Source organism: Schistocerca piceifrons, chromosome 2 (genome assembly GCF_021461385.2).
Source record: "Schistocerca piceifrons isolate TAMUIC-IGC-003096 chromosome 2, iqSchPice1.1, whole genome shotgun sequence".
Lineage (NCBI taxonomy): Eukaryota > Metazoa > Arthropoda > Insecta > Orthoptera > Acrididae > Schistocerca > Schistocerca piceifrons.
In genome coordinates this window covers 558,388,481-558,405,699 of record NC_060139.1, presented here as the reverse complement: position 1 = coordinate 558,405,699, position 17,219 = coordinate 558,388,481, and positions in this window count along the sequence as shown.

Here is a 17,219-nt window from a genome sequence, read left to right as displayed (position 1 = left end):
TGTATCTAATTGGAGCTGGTATGAAATGTCTGATAGACTTAATAATACACATAATAATAACTAGCCGTTTATGCAACTTATCTCAAAATAATATGACAGTGTTTTAACAAAAGATAAAGTAGTATTTTGTAGGTCCAGTTCCATTTGAAGCCAATACATTATTCTATAGCTAGTGACATAGTAGATCTTCTAAACGAAGAAGTACAAGTAGGGCGGTATTCATATGTGGTTGACGGGCTAAGTGTCGACTATTCCGAACAGTGAGGGCAAATAAAGCAATAAATGGCGTGTGGCTCACCCTGGGGAGGAGACAGGAAGAGAGGAGACAAGTTATATCGTTCCATCGAAACCACTCTATTCTCATTTTTTCCAACTCAGCAGTCGCTGCTACATTTTCTAGTTGAACTATTTCCCCATGAGTTGTGAGAGAGTCGTATCATTACTGTAACGTAATGTTTTGTTGATCCACTAGAAGCGGAGATGGCTTATGGGACAAGATGGGATGAAAACAGAGAAACAAAGATCTGCGCATAGCACATGGTACGCTAACCTGTCCAGTGGCGCGTCAGTGGTAAATTGAGATGCTCGATGTTTCACGACTACCAAACTGACAATTTGTTGGAAAAAGATTCAATCATTTTACTAAAATACTCTGCTAAATCGTTTTGCCCGAACATGTAACGTATTAACTCATTCGTCGCAGGCTACATTTGTGGTCTAGTGGGAACCAGCCCCTATTATTAAACGGTGGCATGAATGGCTGTTCTTTCATATATCAGACTGACGGTTTGAATATGGCGTTGTTATCAAAGTGTCCTACCACTATGTTAATATTCTTGTTACGTCGCGACACTTTTCGAAGACATGACCAACTTTTGTTGTGCCCATTTGTGAAGGAGAAGATCCCATAGCTTCTTGGAAAACAGATGAACGTGCTTTTATTCTTTAATTTCAGCAACCTGCTATGCAGGTATGAGAACAGTGAAGCTGAATTCCATACATCTACGTGTGGACGTCGTGCATAGACCGTGAAAGAACTACCGTACGCCCAAACAGCTGAAGCGCCGAGTAGAAGCGCGCGACTGCCTGAGCACACTGTACTGGATGTAGGCCAGCGACTGTGTTCCGCCAGGGGGCAATGGCTGACTGCCAACGAGGTTGCTGCTCCACTTCCTGCTGCCGCGCCGCGGCTCGCCTTGCCCACGCCGGTACCGCTACGCATCTCTCGCCCGGAGATCTCGATGCTCGGTAAAAACAGCATCTCAGATTCATATGCCGCACGACGTGCAGTGTAGTTCCAGGAGTGCTCCGGTCGAGGTAGTTTATGACACAAAAGGAGTTCAAACGAGCCCTCCTACAGCATTAACTTACACATCTTAATTCCTCAGAGTTCAACCAAATTATATCCGTCTCAAACCTTCGTTCATATCTGCAAGCTTTGATCTATAATCGACCTGAAACACATCAGCCTCTCCGTAGTAGAGAAAACGTTTATTAGATTGTTTCTAACACAATGTTTACACACGACAATTAATTAATGAACATCTCTCGTGTAGCAATTACAAAGAAGTACTTATGATCGAAAAATGACTGTGTAAAAAACTTACGTACAAGAAGCAAGGACTTACGGAAGTGACCTCCACGTTTTCGGAGGAAGAGAAGGAAGCAAGGTAGATTAAAGTACGAGGTCATTTGAGTTGGAGCGCAACCATGGATAAGATCAGGGTGAGGAATCAATTAAGCCACGTCCTTTTAAAAGACACCATCTTGGCATCCGCGCTGATTTTGTGAAACTATGGAGAACTTGAATTTTGATAGCCGGGCACGTATTTTAACGTCGCTCCTCCTGAGCATGAGTTCATTGTCTTAACCGCAGCTTCATCCCACTAGGCTACACATTTCTTTTTCATTTTCGAAGAAGAAAAATTAAGAACGTCTTGAGTATTGTAAGTAAGCCCTCGATTAACAGTTAAAGGAACCTTCTTCCACATGCATTTATGGAGATATCTGAGACTGCAGTAGTGTTATACACAAAGAGTTCGTGCTCGGGTAGCTCAATTGGCAGAGCACTTTCCCGCAAAAGGCAAAGGTCCCGAGTTCGACTTTCGGTCCGGCACACAGTTTTAATTTTCCAGGAAGTTTTGGTCTCATACATGTTTTCTTGCCACACGTGCTTACATCTTCCTACATCATTTCTACACCTTGCACTGGGTTTATTTAACAGTTGATGTTTTCGTATGCTACATATTTAATGAAGTGAACAACGTTGAAGACAGTGCTTTGTTACTATAGTCATAAGTTTGTTTCCCTGACTCATAATTTGATAACGGCAATTAATTCATTACAGAATCTTTATGTACTTACGTTGCTGCATAAAATAAACGAGAAAAAAATTCGAACAAAACTGAAGTAATCATGTTGATTAAAATTGAGCTACAAATGACTTTTGGCCCGGGGTCTGTGTTTCAAGAGGGATTTTCTTTCGGTTGAGCTGTGCGAGCGAACATCCAAGATAATGAAAAGCGCCTAGCTACTCGTAAGATTTATCAGTCCACTGTTGTGCTTGTCCACCACCAAGCTGCTTCTGGAATTGAACTTGAGGTATCACGATCCAGGATTCACTACTCATTCTACAGTAAGAGGACACACGTGATCTTAGACTTTCTGGGCGTAATGCGCGTTGCTACTTGAGAGTTCTTTCAAATGCAAACGTGGAACTCTGACGGCATGTAGACTGTTTTGCTGAGCTAATATAACAAGATTAACGTCATATTCTGATGCATAATTTGGGCTTCATTTGCCTTGCGAATCAAAGGAGGAATTTCACTCTCTGGGCGTCACAGCCGGGACCGTCTGCACAGAACTCTGTATACTATAGAGGAAACTCTCTTATTTATTTACACAAAAAAGTTGCAAATGCGAAAAGATGTGGTGGGTGATTCCTTTCTTTGTCCCCCGCGACGTTTGTCTGAAACCAGATCGCTAACCCCACCTCTACGTCCACACTGCAGCCGTACTAAAGAGCAATACAGACACTTTTCGGCTGAAGTAGATTGGAGAAACGGTACAGAACATATTCAAGCAGCACACTTTTGCGCTTTTGGTTGCAATGGCGCTGTTAATTTTATGATCAGTTTTGAGATAACTCAACGCCGTGAACATTGACCTTACATTATCGAAGCCTTTGCCTCTTCGTGATGCCGAATGGAACCTAGAACTAGTTATCATGTTCACTGCATACTTACTGAAACTTCGTTTTTGACGGGAGCGACAAATTCCCCTCGAGCCTAAGTGAAATGGAATAAAAATAATGCCACAATCAGAAAACAGCGAGAAGTCTTCGAGTGTCTAGGAGATCTACTTGATTTCCTAGCTAGCTATCACAGTGAGTTTTATACAGATACTCTGCAAGGACATGAACCAAGCAACAACGGATTTATCCCTTTCTGTTCTTCGTCCACTGCATGACACTACATTACTTTTTGGCAAGGAAAAGGTAAAAGGAAAATGTACAGCATTTCCAGAAATCATAAGTAGCTTATTCCGAGAAAGTGGTCTTTTGTATTCAGTATTCTTTGAGCAACATGATAGTATCGTAGATCTATATAATTGTCTGCGCCACACCATGGTTTATTTTCGTTAGTTGTCGCTTAAAATAAAGAGAGAGCGAGAGAGAGACAAATGAAAAGTGTGGAAAATTCAGAAAAGAGTTATTTATGGTATAATTTTCGACTTATGTTCTTCAGATAAATTCCTGCACCACTGCTCAGCATTGTCTAAGGACAGCATGTTCCGTCATAAGTAGCAAGTTGACAACAGTCAATAGTGGCTACTTACTGCCTGCATGATATTCCCCCCCCCCCCCCCCATACACACACGTAGTGTACTAGGACCGGTTTGAGTGTAGGTACAATGTTTCACCGCGTAGTCTTCAGCTCAGACATATTCATTTCTACCATTGAACTGACGACACCATACAATATAACAGGACACGAGGAGAGCTCTCAGCGTTCACTCAAGAGGCATCTGCACACCTTGCAAGCACACGTAGCAGCACCATATTTTATACTACTTCATATCATTGCTACGGGGAAAAACGTTAAATGTGAATGTATCCTAGTTGCATGCAACTGATTATATAACAAAACAAAAAGAGATACAATAAAACCTAGCGGAAATACTTTCAGCGACCAAAGTCAGTTTTTGTAATAATTTATTTTGCACTCCTGATAGCGTAAAATATTTCCTTTCATGGCTAATTTACAACATTCACGTTGATACGGTCTGATATTTGTTATTCTCAGTGCCCTTTAAATATTACAGTACGCAGTATTTGATACCTAGAGTTTCCTTAACCGTGCTGTCCATACATCACTGAGAAATGAAATCCGTGCCCAGTGATGTGGTACGACAGAACAGCGTCGTTGGCCTCTGGTGGGAGACCACGCCCCCCGTTTTCCCGCGAGCCTCCCCTTGCTGTATGCGTCCTGTGGAGGGACTGCCCTAGCTGTGTCACAGCCCGACAACAAACTGGCGCCTGACAAGAGTGCTCTCATTCGTAGGGGGAACTACTGATCCTGGTGCTTAAAGCGGAAAGCAATGCGCACGTCGATCTTTAACAGGGTGCAGCAGACACCAAAGAGCACCATTATTCTGAGTGTTAAGCTACTTTTTCTGTTGGCGCGATATATACCACATCCGCACTCAGCTGTGAGATATTTAATGTTTATTGTCAATTGAAGAGCTAGCTGACTAGTCACAGCTTCAAAACTTTCTTGTTTTTTCTAGTGTACGCCCTTTTATCAATTTTATTTGAAAAAAAAACAGAAATGACGAAAAATTTTAAAAATAAAGACCAACAGAAGTAATGATCACAAATGAACATCATTCTTTTTATGTGTCTGGCCCGAAGTGTGTGAATTTAACGTCACTTCTCAACTTAAGCGTCCATGACGATTCTTCTTTATTCCCTACTGGCTAAGTGCCTGGTGTTGCCCGACTATATATTTATCCCATCTTCTATTAGTCCTTCTCCTGTTTCACCCCTTCTCTCTGTCTACCTCCTCCATCCCACACCCTTTCCTCTCCTCCTCCCCATCTCTCTTTCAATCTGATCCTCCCCCGTATCTGTGCGCATCTCCTCCTTCTCGCTGAATGTCCATCTTCTCTTCCCCCTTCTCTCTCCACGTTATCACTGTCACCCCATTAGGAGGCTGGCTATTGTTACTCCTACACTCTCTCCTTCCAGGTCGTAACATGTGTACCAAATTTGGTTGAATCGTTCCAGGGGTTTAGGATGAGCTGTTTACACGTGCATATGCCCGCGTGCGCAGATGACAGGTATATTTCACACGTATTTGTACACATATTTCACCTATATCTCTAGCAAATTTCGCCCTGCAGTTTCTTTTTCGTGCAGCTCAATGTTTATGATATCATAGCTCCTGAAGTATGTGTTGTACAATGATACACTTTTCTGGGTATATTCAGCGGCATTTGTGGATAGTGTCTGTGAAATGTGTTACGAACAGAGTTAGTAGCAACGAAGTGATAAATTTAAACGTCTTGCATGATGCGGCTGTTTTTCACGCGCCTCAGTCCTTATGGCATCATGTCTCCTGAACAATGTATCGCACAATGATATAATTTTTCTGGTACATTCAGCGGTATACGTAAATACTGTCTGCAAAATGCGTCGCGAATACAGTAGGTAATGAAGAAGTAATAAATTAAAATAGTGTGCTTCATGTGGCAGTTTTACTGCATGAACAGCGAAAATATAGTAGGCGACAAAACTTTCTACCTTCGTCGTTTTTTGAGAGGTCGTCAGCGGAAAAGCTTTCTTAATGGTTTGAAATTATGTGTGAAGTTTATTGCAAGTCTCTAAGTGCTTTCAGTCTCAAATACTGGATGAGTAAAATAAAGGTATTCTCGCTTTGTGGGCTAGACTGCTTTTTCACCACCTTCCCATCCCTTTGATAGGTAGGTAGTTCTTATACCTGCGATGATTTCCAGACAGTAAGTGACTCGTGTACCAAATTTGGTTGAAATCGGTCCATGGTTTAGGAGTAGGTGTGAAACATACATACGTAGGTGTATGTGTACATACATATGTCAATACATACGGACATCTATTTTTTTATAATATGTGTATACGGTAGCCACTCCCGTCGAAGGCGCATAACGGTCATTGTTGCTGGCTCTCCTCTACAGAAAACAGTCTAGTGAGGATGTAGGAATCATACCTAGCGACCTCGAAGTCACATTCACTACTGCTGTTTTCTAGATAGCGGAAGACAAAAACAGGTTTTGCAGATATCCGTAACAAGTCAGGTTTCTCTCTTCATCACAAAGATCTTTGCTATTTTGCTTAGCTGTACCTTGTTCTGCAATCTTGACGAAGGTTATATAGAGAAAACGACGACAAAAGTGATAAAATACGTCTTTACTAAAAAATGCAAATCTGTACCTTATAATAACATCATTATAGTGCTGCTGAGTAGAGACTCCTTTACAAATTCCCCTAGATGTAAGAGGGAAGAGCGGGTCTGCCGGCCTTCAAGACTCTGAACACCTAGCTTCCAGCCAAACCCGTCTGGCAGCATCCTGGAAGAAACTGGGCCGAGGAAAAGTCTTCAAGCATCCGGAAAGGAATCCAGATACCAACACGAGCTGGATGTCCTACTGAGTGTGATAACTCACCATCAAAAGGTATAAGTACAACTGTCCAAACTACGGGTCCCATCACTCACAAATAACAGCTCCTGCGTTGCTACAATTGGTATTGTTGATTTCACAATCATCTTAATGTTCCTTTTCTTCAGTATCGCACTAATAATTGATCAGTAATCAATATGTCCACAGTAGAAAGTTTATGGGAGTACAAAGTTCTAATGGTTGACGTTGCAACATTGCAGAGGTAAGTTACACTAATTTTCCAGCAAAGAAATCTTCGTAGGAATATTAGGAAATACTGCAGGAGTGTGATATTATTAGCGAGAAGTACTTGCCAACACAAATTCTATGTTGAGGCTACAGTCCCGTTATACTCTCCTAGGCACAGAATGGTGGCAGGTATATAATGGCTCTTGTAGTTTGCACACGAACCGTTTAAAAGCAAACATCCCATTTCATCTGTGTCACAGAGTTGCGAAACTTGGGTTCGACGAGTCATCTTCCTATTTCTTCACAGGATTGAATGGTACGCTACTAAGTCCTCTTACTAGCTCAAAGGAATAATAGATAGCGCAAAGTAGGTGTCCAGGGGCTTAGTCGGGAAATGAATCATTCACATTTTACTGGAACAACCACCTTCAATGATTTCTTATGGGTGTACATTACAGCCTCGATATATATTGAAAGAACAGCACAATTTCCATCGTGCTCTTAATTTAAGTGAGTATTTATTAAGCTTAATAATAAAGTTCTTATTTAGACCAAGAGCTCGGAGAAAACAATGTTCATAAATCTGGAATTTGCTCCACTCCCCTGAGTTTGGTGGGTGAAATAGCGATAATAATTTATTGTGACTGGTAATCTACACTTTTATAACTAAGTAACTAACGTGGTCGCAACGCCCAAGCCTAACGGCTGTTGAAAGCAATAATGAAAAGGGATGCTAGCAATTATTAAAAAAGGGATACTGATTACGTAGATCACACGAGAATCCTGGAGATTTTGAACGTAAATTAGCACTGGGCGTTATTATGAAATTAGTCCTATCGGACGTAGGAGAGTATAGTACATTGTAGGTGTTTCTTACTGTCGAATGGAAGGGTCCCTTTCTGGGCTTGGGCCTCGGTTACCTTTTCGGCCACCTATAAGTTCTTCGAGTTTGTGGGGGAATATCCCCCCTGTGGCGAAACTCGGATTTCAAACCCTGTGTGTCTAGTATTATCATACGGTCTCCCACATATATAGATTAAAATTATGATCATAAATTAATTGTTGGCTTTGATGTTTTATTCACTAATTCTCAAGATCGGGATTCCTATTTACACAGGTAATTAAGGTCGCATGACGACGATACCTTAAAGTTTTTCTCGTAGGTGATTGTTATAAGAGAGTTAGTTTGTTTTGTCAGTATCCTCGGCCCCTCTATCCCATATTCAGTAGTGAAAAGTTAATACGCCATCTGCTTGGCTGTTAGAATAACCGACAATCATCCACTAGCAGATACATTGTCAACATGATTCCACACCTCTGATATCCATCCCGTACAGTTCCCCTGACCTTCCGGCGTTTCTAAGCATGTATGATGTCTTACTACGCAGAGTTTTAGTCCTGCTGGTAGAAGAAATTTGGTCGCAAAGGGAAAGAGAAAAGGACATCTGATCGCTAGACCGTGTATTAATCGCCTGCTTTGAATCACGAATCTCTTGGCATGTGAAGACAGGCGAGACAGTTAATACTACTCTTTTCATTGGACGGTGACTTTAACCTTAGCAATCCCCTCCAAACTTGAGAAGTAGGCTATGTATGAGCCCCTAGTTTGATTTTCGCACTACTTGACCGACAAGGTACACATAGTACACATTTCGCTTTGCACTTACCGCAATGCACTAAACAGACATAACGCTCGTACATCATGAAGAAAAGGTGCCAACGAGAGTGAAAACTGAAAATGTTTCCAGCTGACAGTGTCCTGAGATCCATCTTTGATCCTCGCCCTATCTCACTTATTTTTCAGTTGAAACAAAGAAACTGATTTTAACCGCAAATTGATCATCGCTCAGATAACATCCACAAATGTTGTTCATCACTTTTAGCTTACACAATGGAAAAAGTATAACTGCGCAGTAACATGAGAAGACGGGGGCACACGAACTCCAGCATACCCTGATTCACAACTATCATGTCAGTAAATCTACGTAGCGTTTCCATAAGGCTTCCGGTCACCCCCCCCCCTCCCACTTTTTTCTCGTACACACACTGTAACTGGCAGCATAATCGTCGTTTTCCAGCGTGTATAGGCGAATTCTAGAGACATTTCGTGCTGTCTTCGGGCCGTTACCGGGGCGCGGAGGCGCCTCCATCTGACAAGGGCTTTCTTGTTTTCTCCGGCAGATAATTTGGAGGCAGCTGAGGAGCGGGCAGGCACGTCCACCTGTCGTGGACGCCGCGTGTGCTCGCTGGCCCGATTACGGCCAGTTGATCATGTAGGCCGCGCCGCCACACAAAGGAAACTTCACAGTTTCTGCGCACCAATGCACCACGTCAGCAGGCTTAATTTTCCCTTTGACAGCGAGAGCCCCTAACAAGTGCTCCTAGGAATTTCTTCAGGGCCCCCAAGTGTAGCCCTGAGCACGGTTCTGTCTTGCCTTTCCCTCTTGCGGTCGCTCTACTGGGAAGTTTTTGTGATGTGCGTACTTTCTTCTGTCTAACAGCTTTGGTGAATGAAGATATGTACCTTCATTTCGACGCGATGTGGTAATCTTTCCACAATTTCTTATCTGCCTTCATACGAGGCAATTGGATCCGTACCAGAGGAAAGAGAGAAGATCCAAACAACGGCGCGTTTCGTTACAGATTCATTTACTAAGCACGAAAGCGTCAGAGAGATGATCAACCAACTGCAGTGGCAGACGGTGCAAGAGAGACGCTCTGTACCACGGTGTGCTTTGCTGTTAAAGCTCCGAGAACGTAAATTCCTTGAAGAATCAACAGATATATTGCTTCCTTCTACGTATATCTCGCGAAAAGACCACGAAGATAAAATTAGATAGATTCAAGCCCACACTGAGGCCTACCGGCGATAGTTCTTCCCGTGCACTATTCGCGACGGGAACAGGGAGAAAAGCAGGCGTGACAGTGGTATGTAAAGTACCCCGCAATACACCGCAAGGCAGCTTGCGGAGTATAGGTGTGGGTGTAGAAATGCAAAGAGAGGGTAATATTTACAAGGGTATAATGTAAGAATGTTCTGCACGTAATTAACAATGTGATAAGTATTCTCTCTCTCTGTCTCTTGTCGAAAAGGCCTTGGAAGACCCAACGGTACCGACCGACCGCTGTGTCATCCTAGCCGATAGTCGTCACTGGATGCGGATATGGAAGGGCATGTGGTCAGCACACTGCACTCCTGGCCGTTGTCAGCTTTCGTGACCGAAGCCGCCAAGCAGCTCCTCAATTGGCCTCACAAGGGCTGAATGCATCCCACTTGCCAACAGTACTCTGCAGACCCAGACGGCCATCCATCCAAATGCTAACCAAGCCCGACAGTGTTTAACTTCGTGATCTGGCGAGAACCGGTGTTACCACTGCGGTAAGGCCGTTGGCATGATTAATTTCGGGGTATCGTAATTAAATAAGTGGGGAAAAAGAAGTTCTTCAAAGAGCGAATTTATCACATTAAAGTAAAAACATAAAATATTATTCAAGAGACCCCTGATCATGAGGTTTTTCTGATACTGTAAGTAAATGAGACACGTAAACTAGATTTTAAATTTTGCACACAAATAATATTATTTCGAAACCGACCCCCAATTGAAACTGTATTTAATACGAAGTTCGGTTTGACCAACAAAACACTTTAGCAAGCGTGATCCTACTCTTCTTTCGACTTTCGAACTGATTTACCCACTCATGCGGGGTCCCTCAGTTTAACGTGGACTCCGAACCTCGGTGGGACTTGCCGTCTACTCTGAGATGAAGTGATTAAGTGATTGCATCAAACAAATCAGAAGACTGATAATTAAAAAAAAAAAGAAAAAGAAGAAGAAGAAGAACCATCATTAGCAAAGGTCACAGAAGCGGTGAACGGCAGGAAAATAATCTTACCACCAAACGAGGATCGAACTCTATAGAGTTTTGGAATCGTACTCTACCACTGAGTCACCTAGCCACGTATCTGTACTCTTATATTAGACATTTAATCTGAATTACGTTTTTGTCTTAAATTCTGTTAACTACCAAATGATAAATAAATGAAGATCTTGTTCTTCTCATACTCACAATCCTATCTTCCCCTGTCCATTCACCTGATTGTCAAAGTGTCTTCACACTTAAGAGTCATCTTAACTACAATTTCCAACGTAAAGTGCGGTTGACCATGAAGCAAACGCACCTGCACGGACGTAAAGGAAAATCGAGTGGAATGTGACTGCCCTGGCGTTGCTGGCGTGCTTATATAGTCCTGCAAAATGTCAAATTTCGTAATGCTAAAATCATCCGAAAAATAAGTATCGTTGATGAGATCGGTTCGGGCAATAGTGTGATGAGCTGGCTGGTTGCTTGCTTTGTCTATGAAGATGAGTGCCTGAAGATCCAGGGATGGATACACGGTTGCGTTGGGTAGAATTTTTATTTTTTAAGATGTGACAATGTCTTGGGATCCACAACCAACACAGTTTATAATTTTTTTCTTCACGAAGGTCCTTTTTTTATTATTTCTTATTGAAAAACATTATCAGACCGAAATCAGGCGCAGTTTAATTCTGTTAACGGGACATGTGTGAATTATTAGTTTACATGAAAATATGCATCTGTACCGTGGTTCGAATTCCACATTAAAACGCATGTCCAGTTTCAACAACTGGCTAAGGAAGATGATTTGCAGCTCGTAATGAAGAAACGGTCATCGCGTGCAAGAGGAGTATGCCTAGCAACCAGGCTTCGCATGATAGCGGATATGCTCTACTTTTATACATGATTGGCATTTAGTTTTCAGTAGTGCATGGGCGCTGACTTGTTTTTATAAACATCCCATTGCGAAAATCTACAGTTTCTACATCTGAAAAAGTCTCAGCTTGTTGTTACCATTACTTTATACCAGAAATAGATGTTTTGACCAGGCCTGAGTGCTGTAAATTCTGACAGAATCAAAAAAGCTGAAAAACTTATTTAGTACTCGAGGACATTTCGAACGCATATCGTTAATTTGTGGTTTGTAAATGCACGTTAATTGCTAAGAAACTCCGAAACATACTCTTCGTCTCACAGCTATAGGAAACGAACTAACAGCCAACTAAAATGACCCTGTGCAGCTTTACAGTTAACATCTGACATTTCACTAATAATGTCATCATACCGAGAGACGCATTTGTAGTCTAGTGCAACCAGAAGGCGTACTTGAAATAGAGAAGGCACTTGTTGTGTTTGTGATGCAGCTTCTCTGATTCATGATTTTTTCCTTATTTGGCGAAACCGGTTTACAAGTACGTTGGATATCTTCTTGCAGCAAGAATCAACAGCTTTGCTGACCAGTTTGAAGTGTGAGCTGCTTTCAGATCTATAAATGTGGAAGCTAGGTAGGTCCTAACACAAAAAAAGTTCATAAGAGAGGAGCGTATTACGGGGAACAAGAAGTTGGTACAGTTGTAATGTTTGTTTACTGAATACAAAATGTGGTGACTGACATTAGGAGGGAACATGAGCCACTGGCGTACTCTTGCCATTAGATATGTTGATTTATCGTAGCTTGGCCATCATCTTGAGATAAATATTTCAAAATTCGATTACTTAGGAATTCGAAACAGCATTTGATGAGAAGAGCTAAAGATAAACTGTAAGCATAATGAATCAGCCTTAAGAGCGATGGAAACTGCTAGAACACGCTTCCGCAGAGGTTTATTTTACTGACAGTTGCGAGTAAAAGCCAGCGACCTGGCACAAGATGCAGAATCTGACCAGGAAGCGAGTCGGTATGTTGTTTACGAACCCACTGAAACCAGATGGTGCGTAACAAACAGCGTAGGAAACATGGCGCCCGTTTCACAGCACAAACTCTACATTATGCATAAAAGAAGTCAGTTCCTTTCCTGCTATGCTTATCAAGGGAATAAATTGAATAGTATTGTGTTCATGGTAATTCTGCCGCATTTGACAAGCTTTGTCATATCTCCTCGATTGTGACGAAAAAAGCAGACTGAAATCAGATGTTAAGCAGTGAAAACAACACAAATGGCGTGTGCAGTGAAGCGTGACACTCTATATCAGTGTTTTCCAGGGTTTATTTCCGAAGAGTGCTACACGCAACCAGAGGTGTAAATGTGCATGTGGGAAAATAGCCGTCGCAATAATGAATACTACATGTGAAGCGCGGCTGTAAGAAAAACTGATTTAGATGGGATGGTTATTAGAAACAAGATATACAGTATATGTAAACCAAGACTAAACATTATTAGTATGCAAAACTGGAAAACCCACAGAGATTGTCTTTTCTAGTACATCGTTTAATAACTTATCTGGTGTGTCCAATAAAATCTCAACATAGGAAGAAAAATTATAAGCAGATTTAATAGAGCAAAAACGGCCACCGATTTGTAGAGAAAGCTCGTATCTCAAACAGTATTAGAATTAAAATGTTTATGAAGATTACCTACGTTTGGAGTTAATTGCTTTACAGACATTAGTTCTGGCCAATTGTGATTCCTTTCGGTGCATAAAGTAATCAATGAGGAAATATTAAGAGGATCAGAAACAACATGAAAAGCATGGCGCACTCAGAAAAGAAGGCCAAGAGGAAAGTATTGGATACATATGGAGACATAACATATCGTAGGCGGAAAACGTCATTGAAACTTCAATTGTGGTGGGGAGAGGAGGGGAGGGGGGATTAACGGTAAGCACCGACGAAAAAATACACAGATCTGCCCCTGAAGAACAGAGGTTGACACAAGTATTACCAATCTGAAAGCCTGGCTGCATAGTTCTATAGGAGATCCCTACCAAAAATGGAAGCGTTCTACTTGCTTATGGAATGACAAACGTGTAGGTTTTATGTAGTTGATGACGATGATGGTTTGTGGGGCGCTCAACATCGTGGTCATAAATGCCCGTACTAGTTCCAGTCTTTCCATTTCCAGTTTCGCCACTACCCGAATGATGATGAGATGATGATGAAATGATGACAACACAAACACCCAGTCCCTGGGTTCGAGAAAAGCCCCGCCCCTGCCAGGAATAGGACCCGGACACCATGATCCAGAGGCAGCAATGCTAGCCACTAGACCACAAGCTGCGGCTGCTGACTGTATGTAGGCGACGCCAAAAACTAGTAAATGTTTAAAGAACTTCGTGGTAACCATGAGGATAAGTTGATATTTGAATAAACATTTTTATTAACTGCCAGCTTCGATCACACAGGTAATCACGACAGTAAAAAAACAAGTTAATAAAATGTAATCTAAGTTATTTTTTATTATGGCTCTGAGCACTATGCGACTTAACTTCTGAAGTCATCAGTCCCCTAGAACTCAGAACTACTTAAACCTAACTAACCCAAGGACATCACACACATCCATGCCCGAGGCAGGATTCGAACCTGCGACCGTAGAGGTCGCGCGGTTCCAGACTGTAGCACCTAGAACCGCTCGGCTACACCGGCCGGTTCTTCTTTATTATCATATCCACTACAGAAAGTATAACTATGATGCCATTCGATTTTACAACATCGAATTTGACAATGAAAGATCGACTCAGTTTACATATCTTGGTGATCATGATTTTATTTAGGTACAAGTTGTGTTTCAGCACCCAGATGATAATGAAAAATGACACAAGCTGGTGTTCAAAAGTATGTTTCTGAATTTCAACTGACAGGACGTTTTTCACGGCCAAATGTCAGTTTTGAGATCAGAGTTGGGCCACGTGTTCAGTGACACTAGGACCGAGAAATCAATGATCCGTAGACTGCAGCGGTTAAGGAGCTACACTCGATTTCGGGAGGAGGAACACTCAAATCTAGACACCCAGATTTAAGTGCTCTCTGAACCATTCAAGATGAAGTACGGGTTAGTTCCACTGAATAAGCCATTCCTCTCCAACAGAGTGTAATGAATGAATAGCAGAGTAAGCGCTCAGTGTGACACTGCGTAAGTGGAATGTGGTGGAGGCGAAGATCGCTGAGAAATTGAACTTCCGGTTTTTCAGTCTCCGAACCCAATGACGTTTAGTTTATTTTACGGGGCTGGAAAAACAACAAGCTCTCCCTGTATGTACCAAACGCTGCGTAATACGACAGCAGTGCACTGAATTCCTTTGCGCACTAATAGCAGCAGGCACCGAGAAAAATCCCATCACTGATGGCTGAGGGAGATACGGAGGGTCCGGCGACAAATATGTTTTGAAACACTCCCCAAACGACCTTGCAACCCCAGGAAGTGCTTGAAGCGTGTGTACTACTGTTAGCTACGCACAGTTATCAGCGCCAGGCCCTGGCCTGTGATGTGGTTAGACAAACAGCATCCTTTGTGTCTGTGTAATATCTGTGATAAACACACGGTACAGACACAAAATATGGCAGGCTAATAAAGCCACATGAACTCGAGATGAAAACACAAGTAAACCGAGTAGTTTGGGCGTATTGCCGGTAAGAGGTGCCTGAAAACAATTAGGATACGATTACGGATATTTAAGACGCCTCTAGAGACCCCTTGCTAAGTATATAGGTAAGATACCCACGAATTTCCTGTAGGAGTACATGTTTTGGACTGGCAATAGGCATTTAACGTCTCGCAGTAAACCCCCACGGCTAAGAATTTAACAGTTTCGCAGCATTTTGATTGTTTGTTAAGAGTCTTAAATGTAATCAGTTAATTGTATATACAGTGTCTAAAACAAACGCAGACTATAGAGATTTATAATGATGTAACTCGGTCTTGGGCTCAGGAGCGTGGGACAGCGGCTAGTCCATGATTTCGATAGTTTTTATTAGGCAAGCAGTTTCAACGTTCCAATCACGTTAGCTGCAAGCCTGTCGCATGAGTAACATGTGCATGTGTAACACAAGGAGCCAATATTCGTTTCTGGTTCCGCAGGTATTGAATCTCCACGAGCTCATGAAGTTCGGATATCTACGGAACCAGATACGAATATTGGTGCCTTGTCATATACATGCACGAGTGGTACTTCAGGTCATTAATATTGCAGATCTGAAGATAACGTGTTTGGGACGTCGGAACTGGTTGCCTAATAAAGTAATATCCAAACAACGGCTGTTGGTACAGTATTATTATATTTATAATGATGGTAAAGTGTATGAATCTGATTAATGAGATTCGGTTGGTGAAATTTCTGCGTTAAATATGACTATTTCTTTGTTTACTGCGGACAGTAGAGCTAACCGCCCTCTAATGTTAATAACTAAACAGAATTTTGAAGCACAAAAATGGCTTAGAGGGTGGGAGAGGGGAGGATAGTGATTGTGAAAAGATATTGCTTTCTCCCTCTCTCTCTCTCCCCCTCTTCTACCCTGTCCTCTTCCCTTGGCAACCGTTTCACCTTATCCCTCTCCCCCTGTCTCTCTCTCTCTCTCTCTCTCTCTCTCTCTCTCTCTCTCTCTCTCTCTCTGTCCCCCCTCCCCTCTCTCTCGCTCAATATATACATGTACATACAGAGAGAGGGGGAGAAAGAGAGATAGAGAGGGAGAGAGAGAGAGAGAGAAAGTGACAGAGGGGGAGAGAGAGAGGGGGGGAGGGGGATAAGGTGAAATAGTTGTCAAGGGTCATAGAGAGAGGATTGTTGCCAAAGGAAGGGGAGAAGGTAGAAGGTGAACCAATGTTCCTTCCCACAGCAAATTAATTCAAATGAATTAGTAACATTCAGTGAGTTCAACCGTCACAGTACAGAGCAACTGACGTTCTAGAGACATCAAGTTGGTGTTAAAGACATTTCAACCCCACAGGCGAGTGAGGTGGCGTATTAGTAGGGCAGCGTACCCGTGTTCAGGAGACGTTGGTCTCAAATGTCATGTTTCGGTTTTCTGTGCTTTCCCGTCACTTTGGGCGAATGCTGGATTGATTTTTTCAATAAGAGAAGGGGCGATTCCTATCCCACTCCAGCCCGGTCCAAGCAAAAGCTCTCTCTCTGGCTACTAACGGAACGTTCTTCAAAACGGCGGAAACTGCATTTCGATGATTATACAAAATACCCAATTTTTGGAAGATACACAGATGTCATTCGCATTTAATGTTTAGAAGTCGTATATGAAAATTCCGTGTCATATGGGTGTACAGTTTTAGATGTTGTTCAGAAATTGTGGACGGAACAACGGTAGCGGCGTCATGCTTGCTGGACAGACCTAGAAGATGCGATCACTGCCTTCAGCTCCGTTATGGAACCGTTGCAGTGCCGTCCACTCTGTGCTATATTTGACCACGAGGAGTTAAATTTGATCTTGCAAGCTTACAGTAACCAAACTACCTTCTTTTACTGAGTACATTGTTTACGGACACCTTTCCTTTAATTCGGAATTAGAACCGTCCTAGCTGCTTTTTACA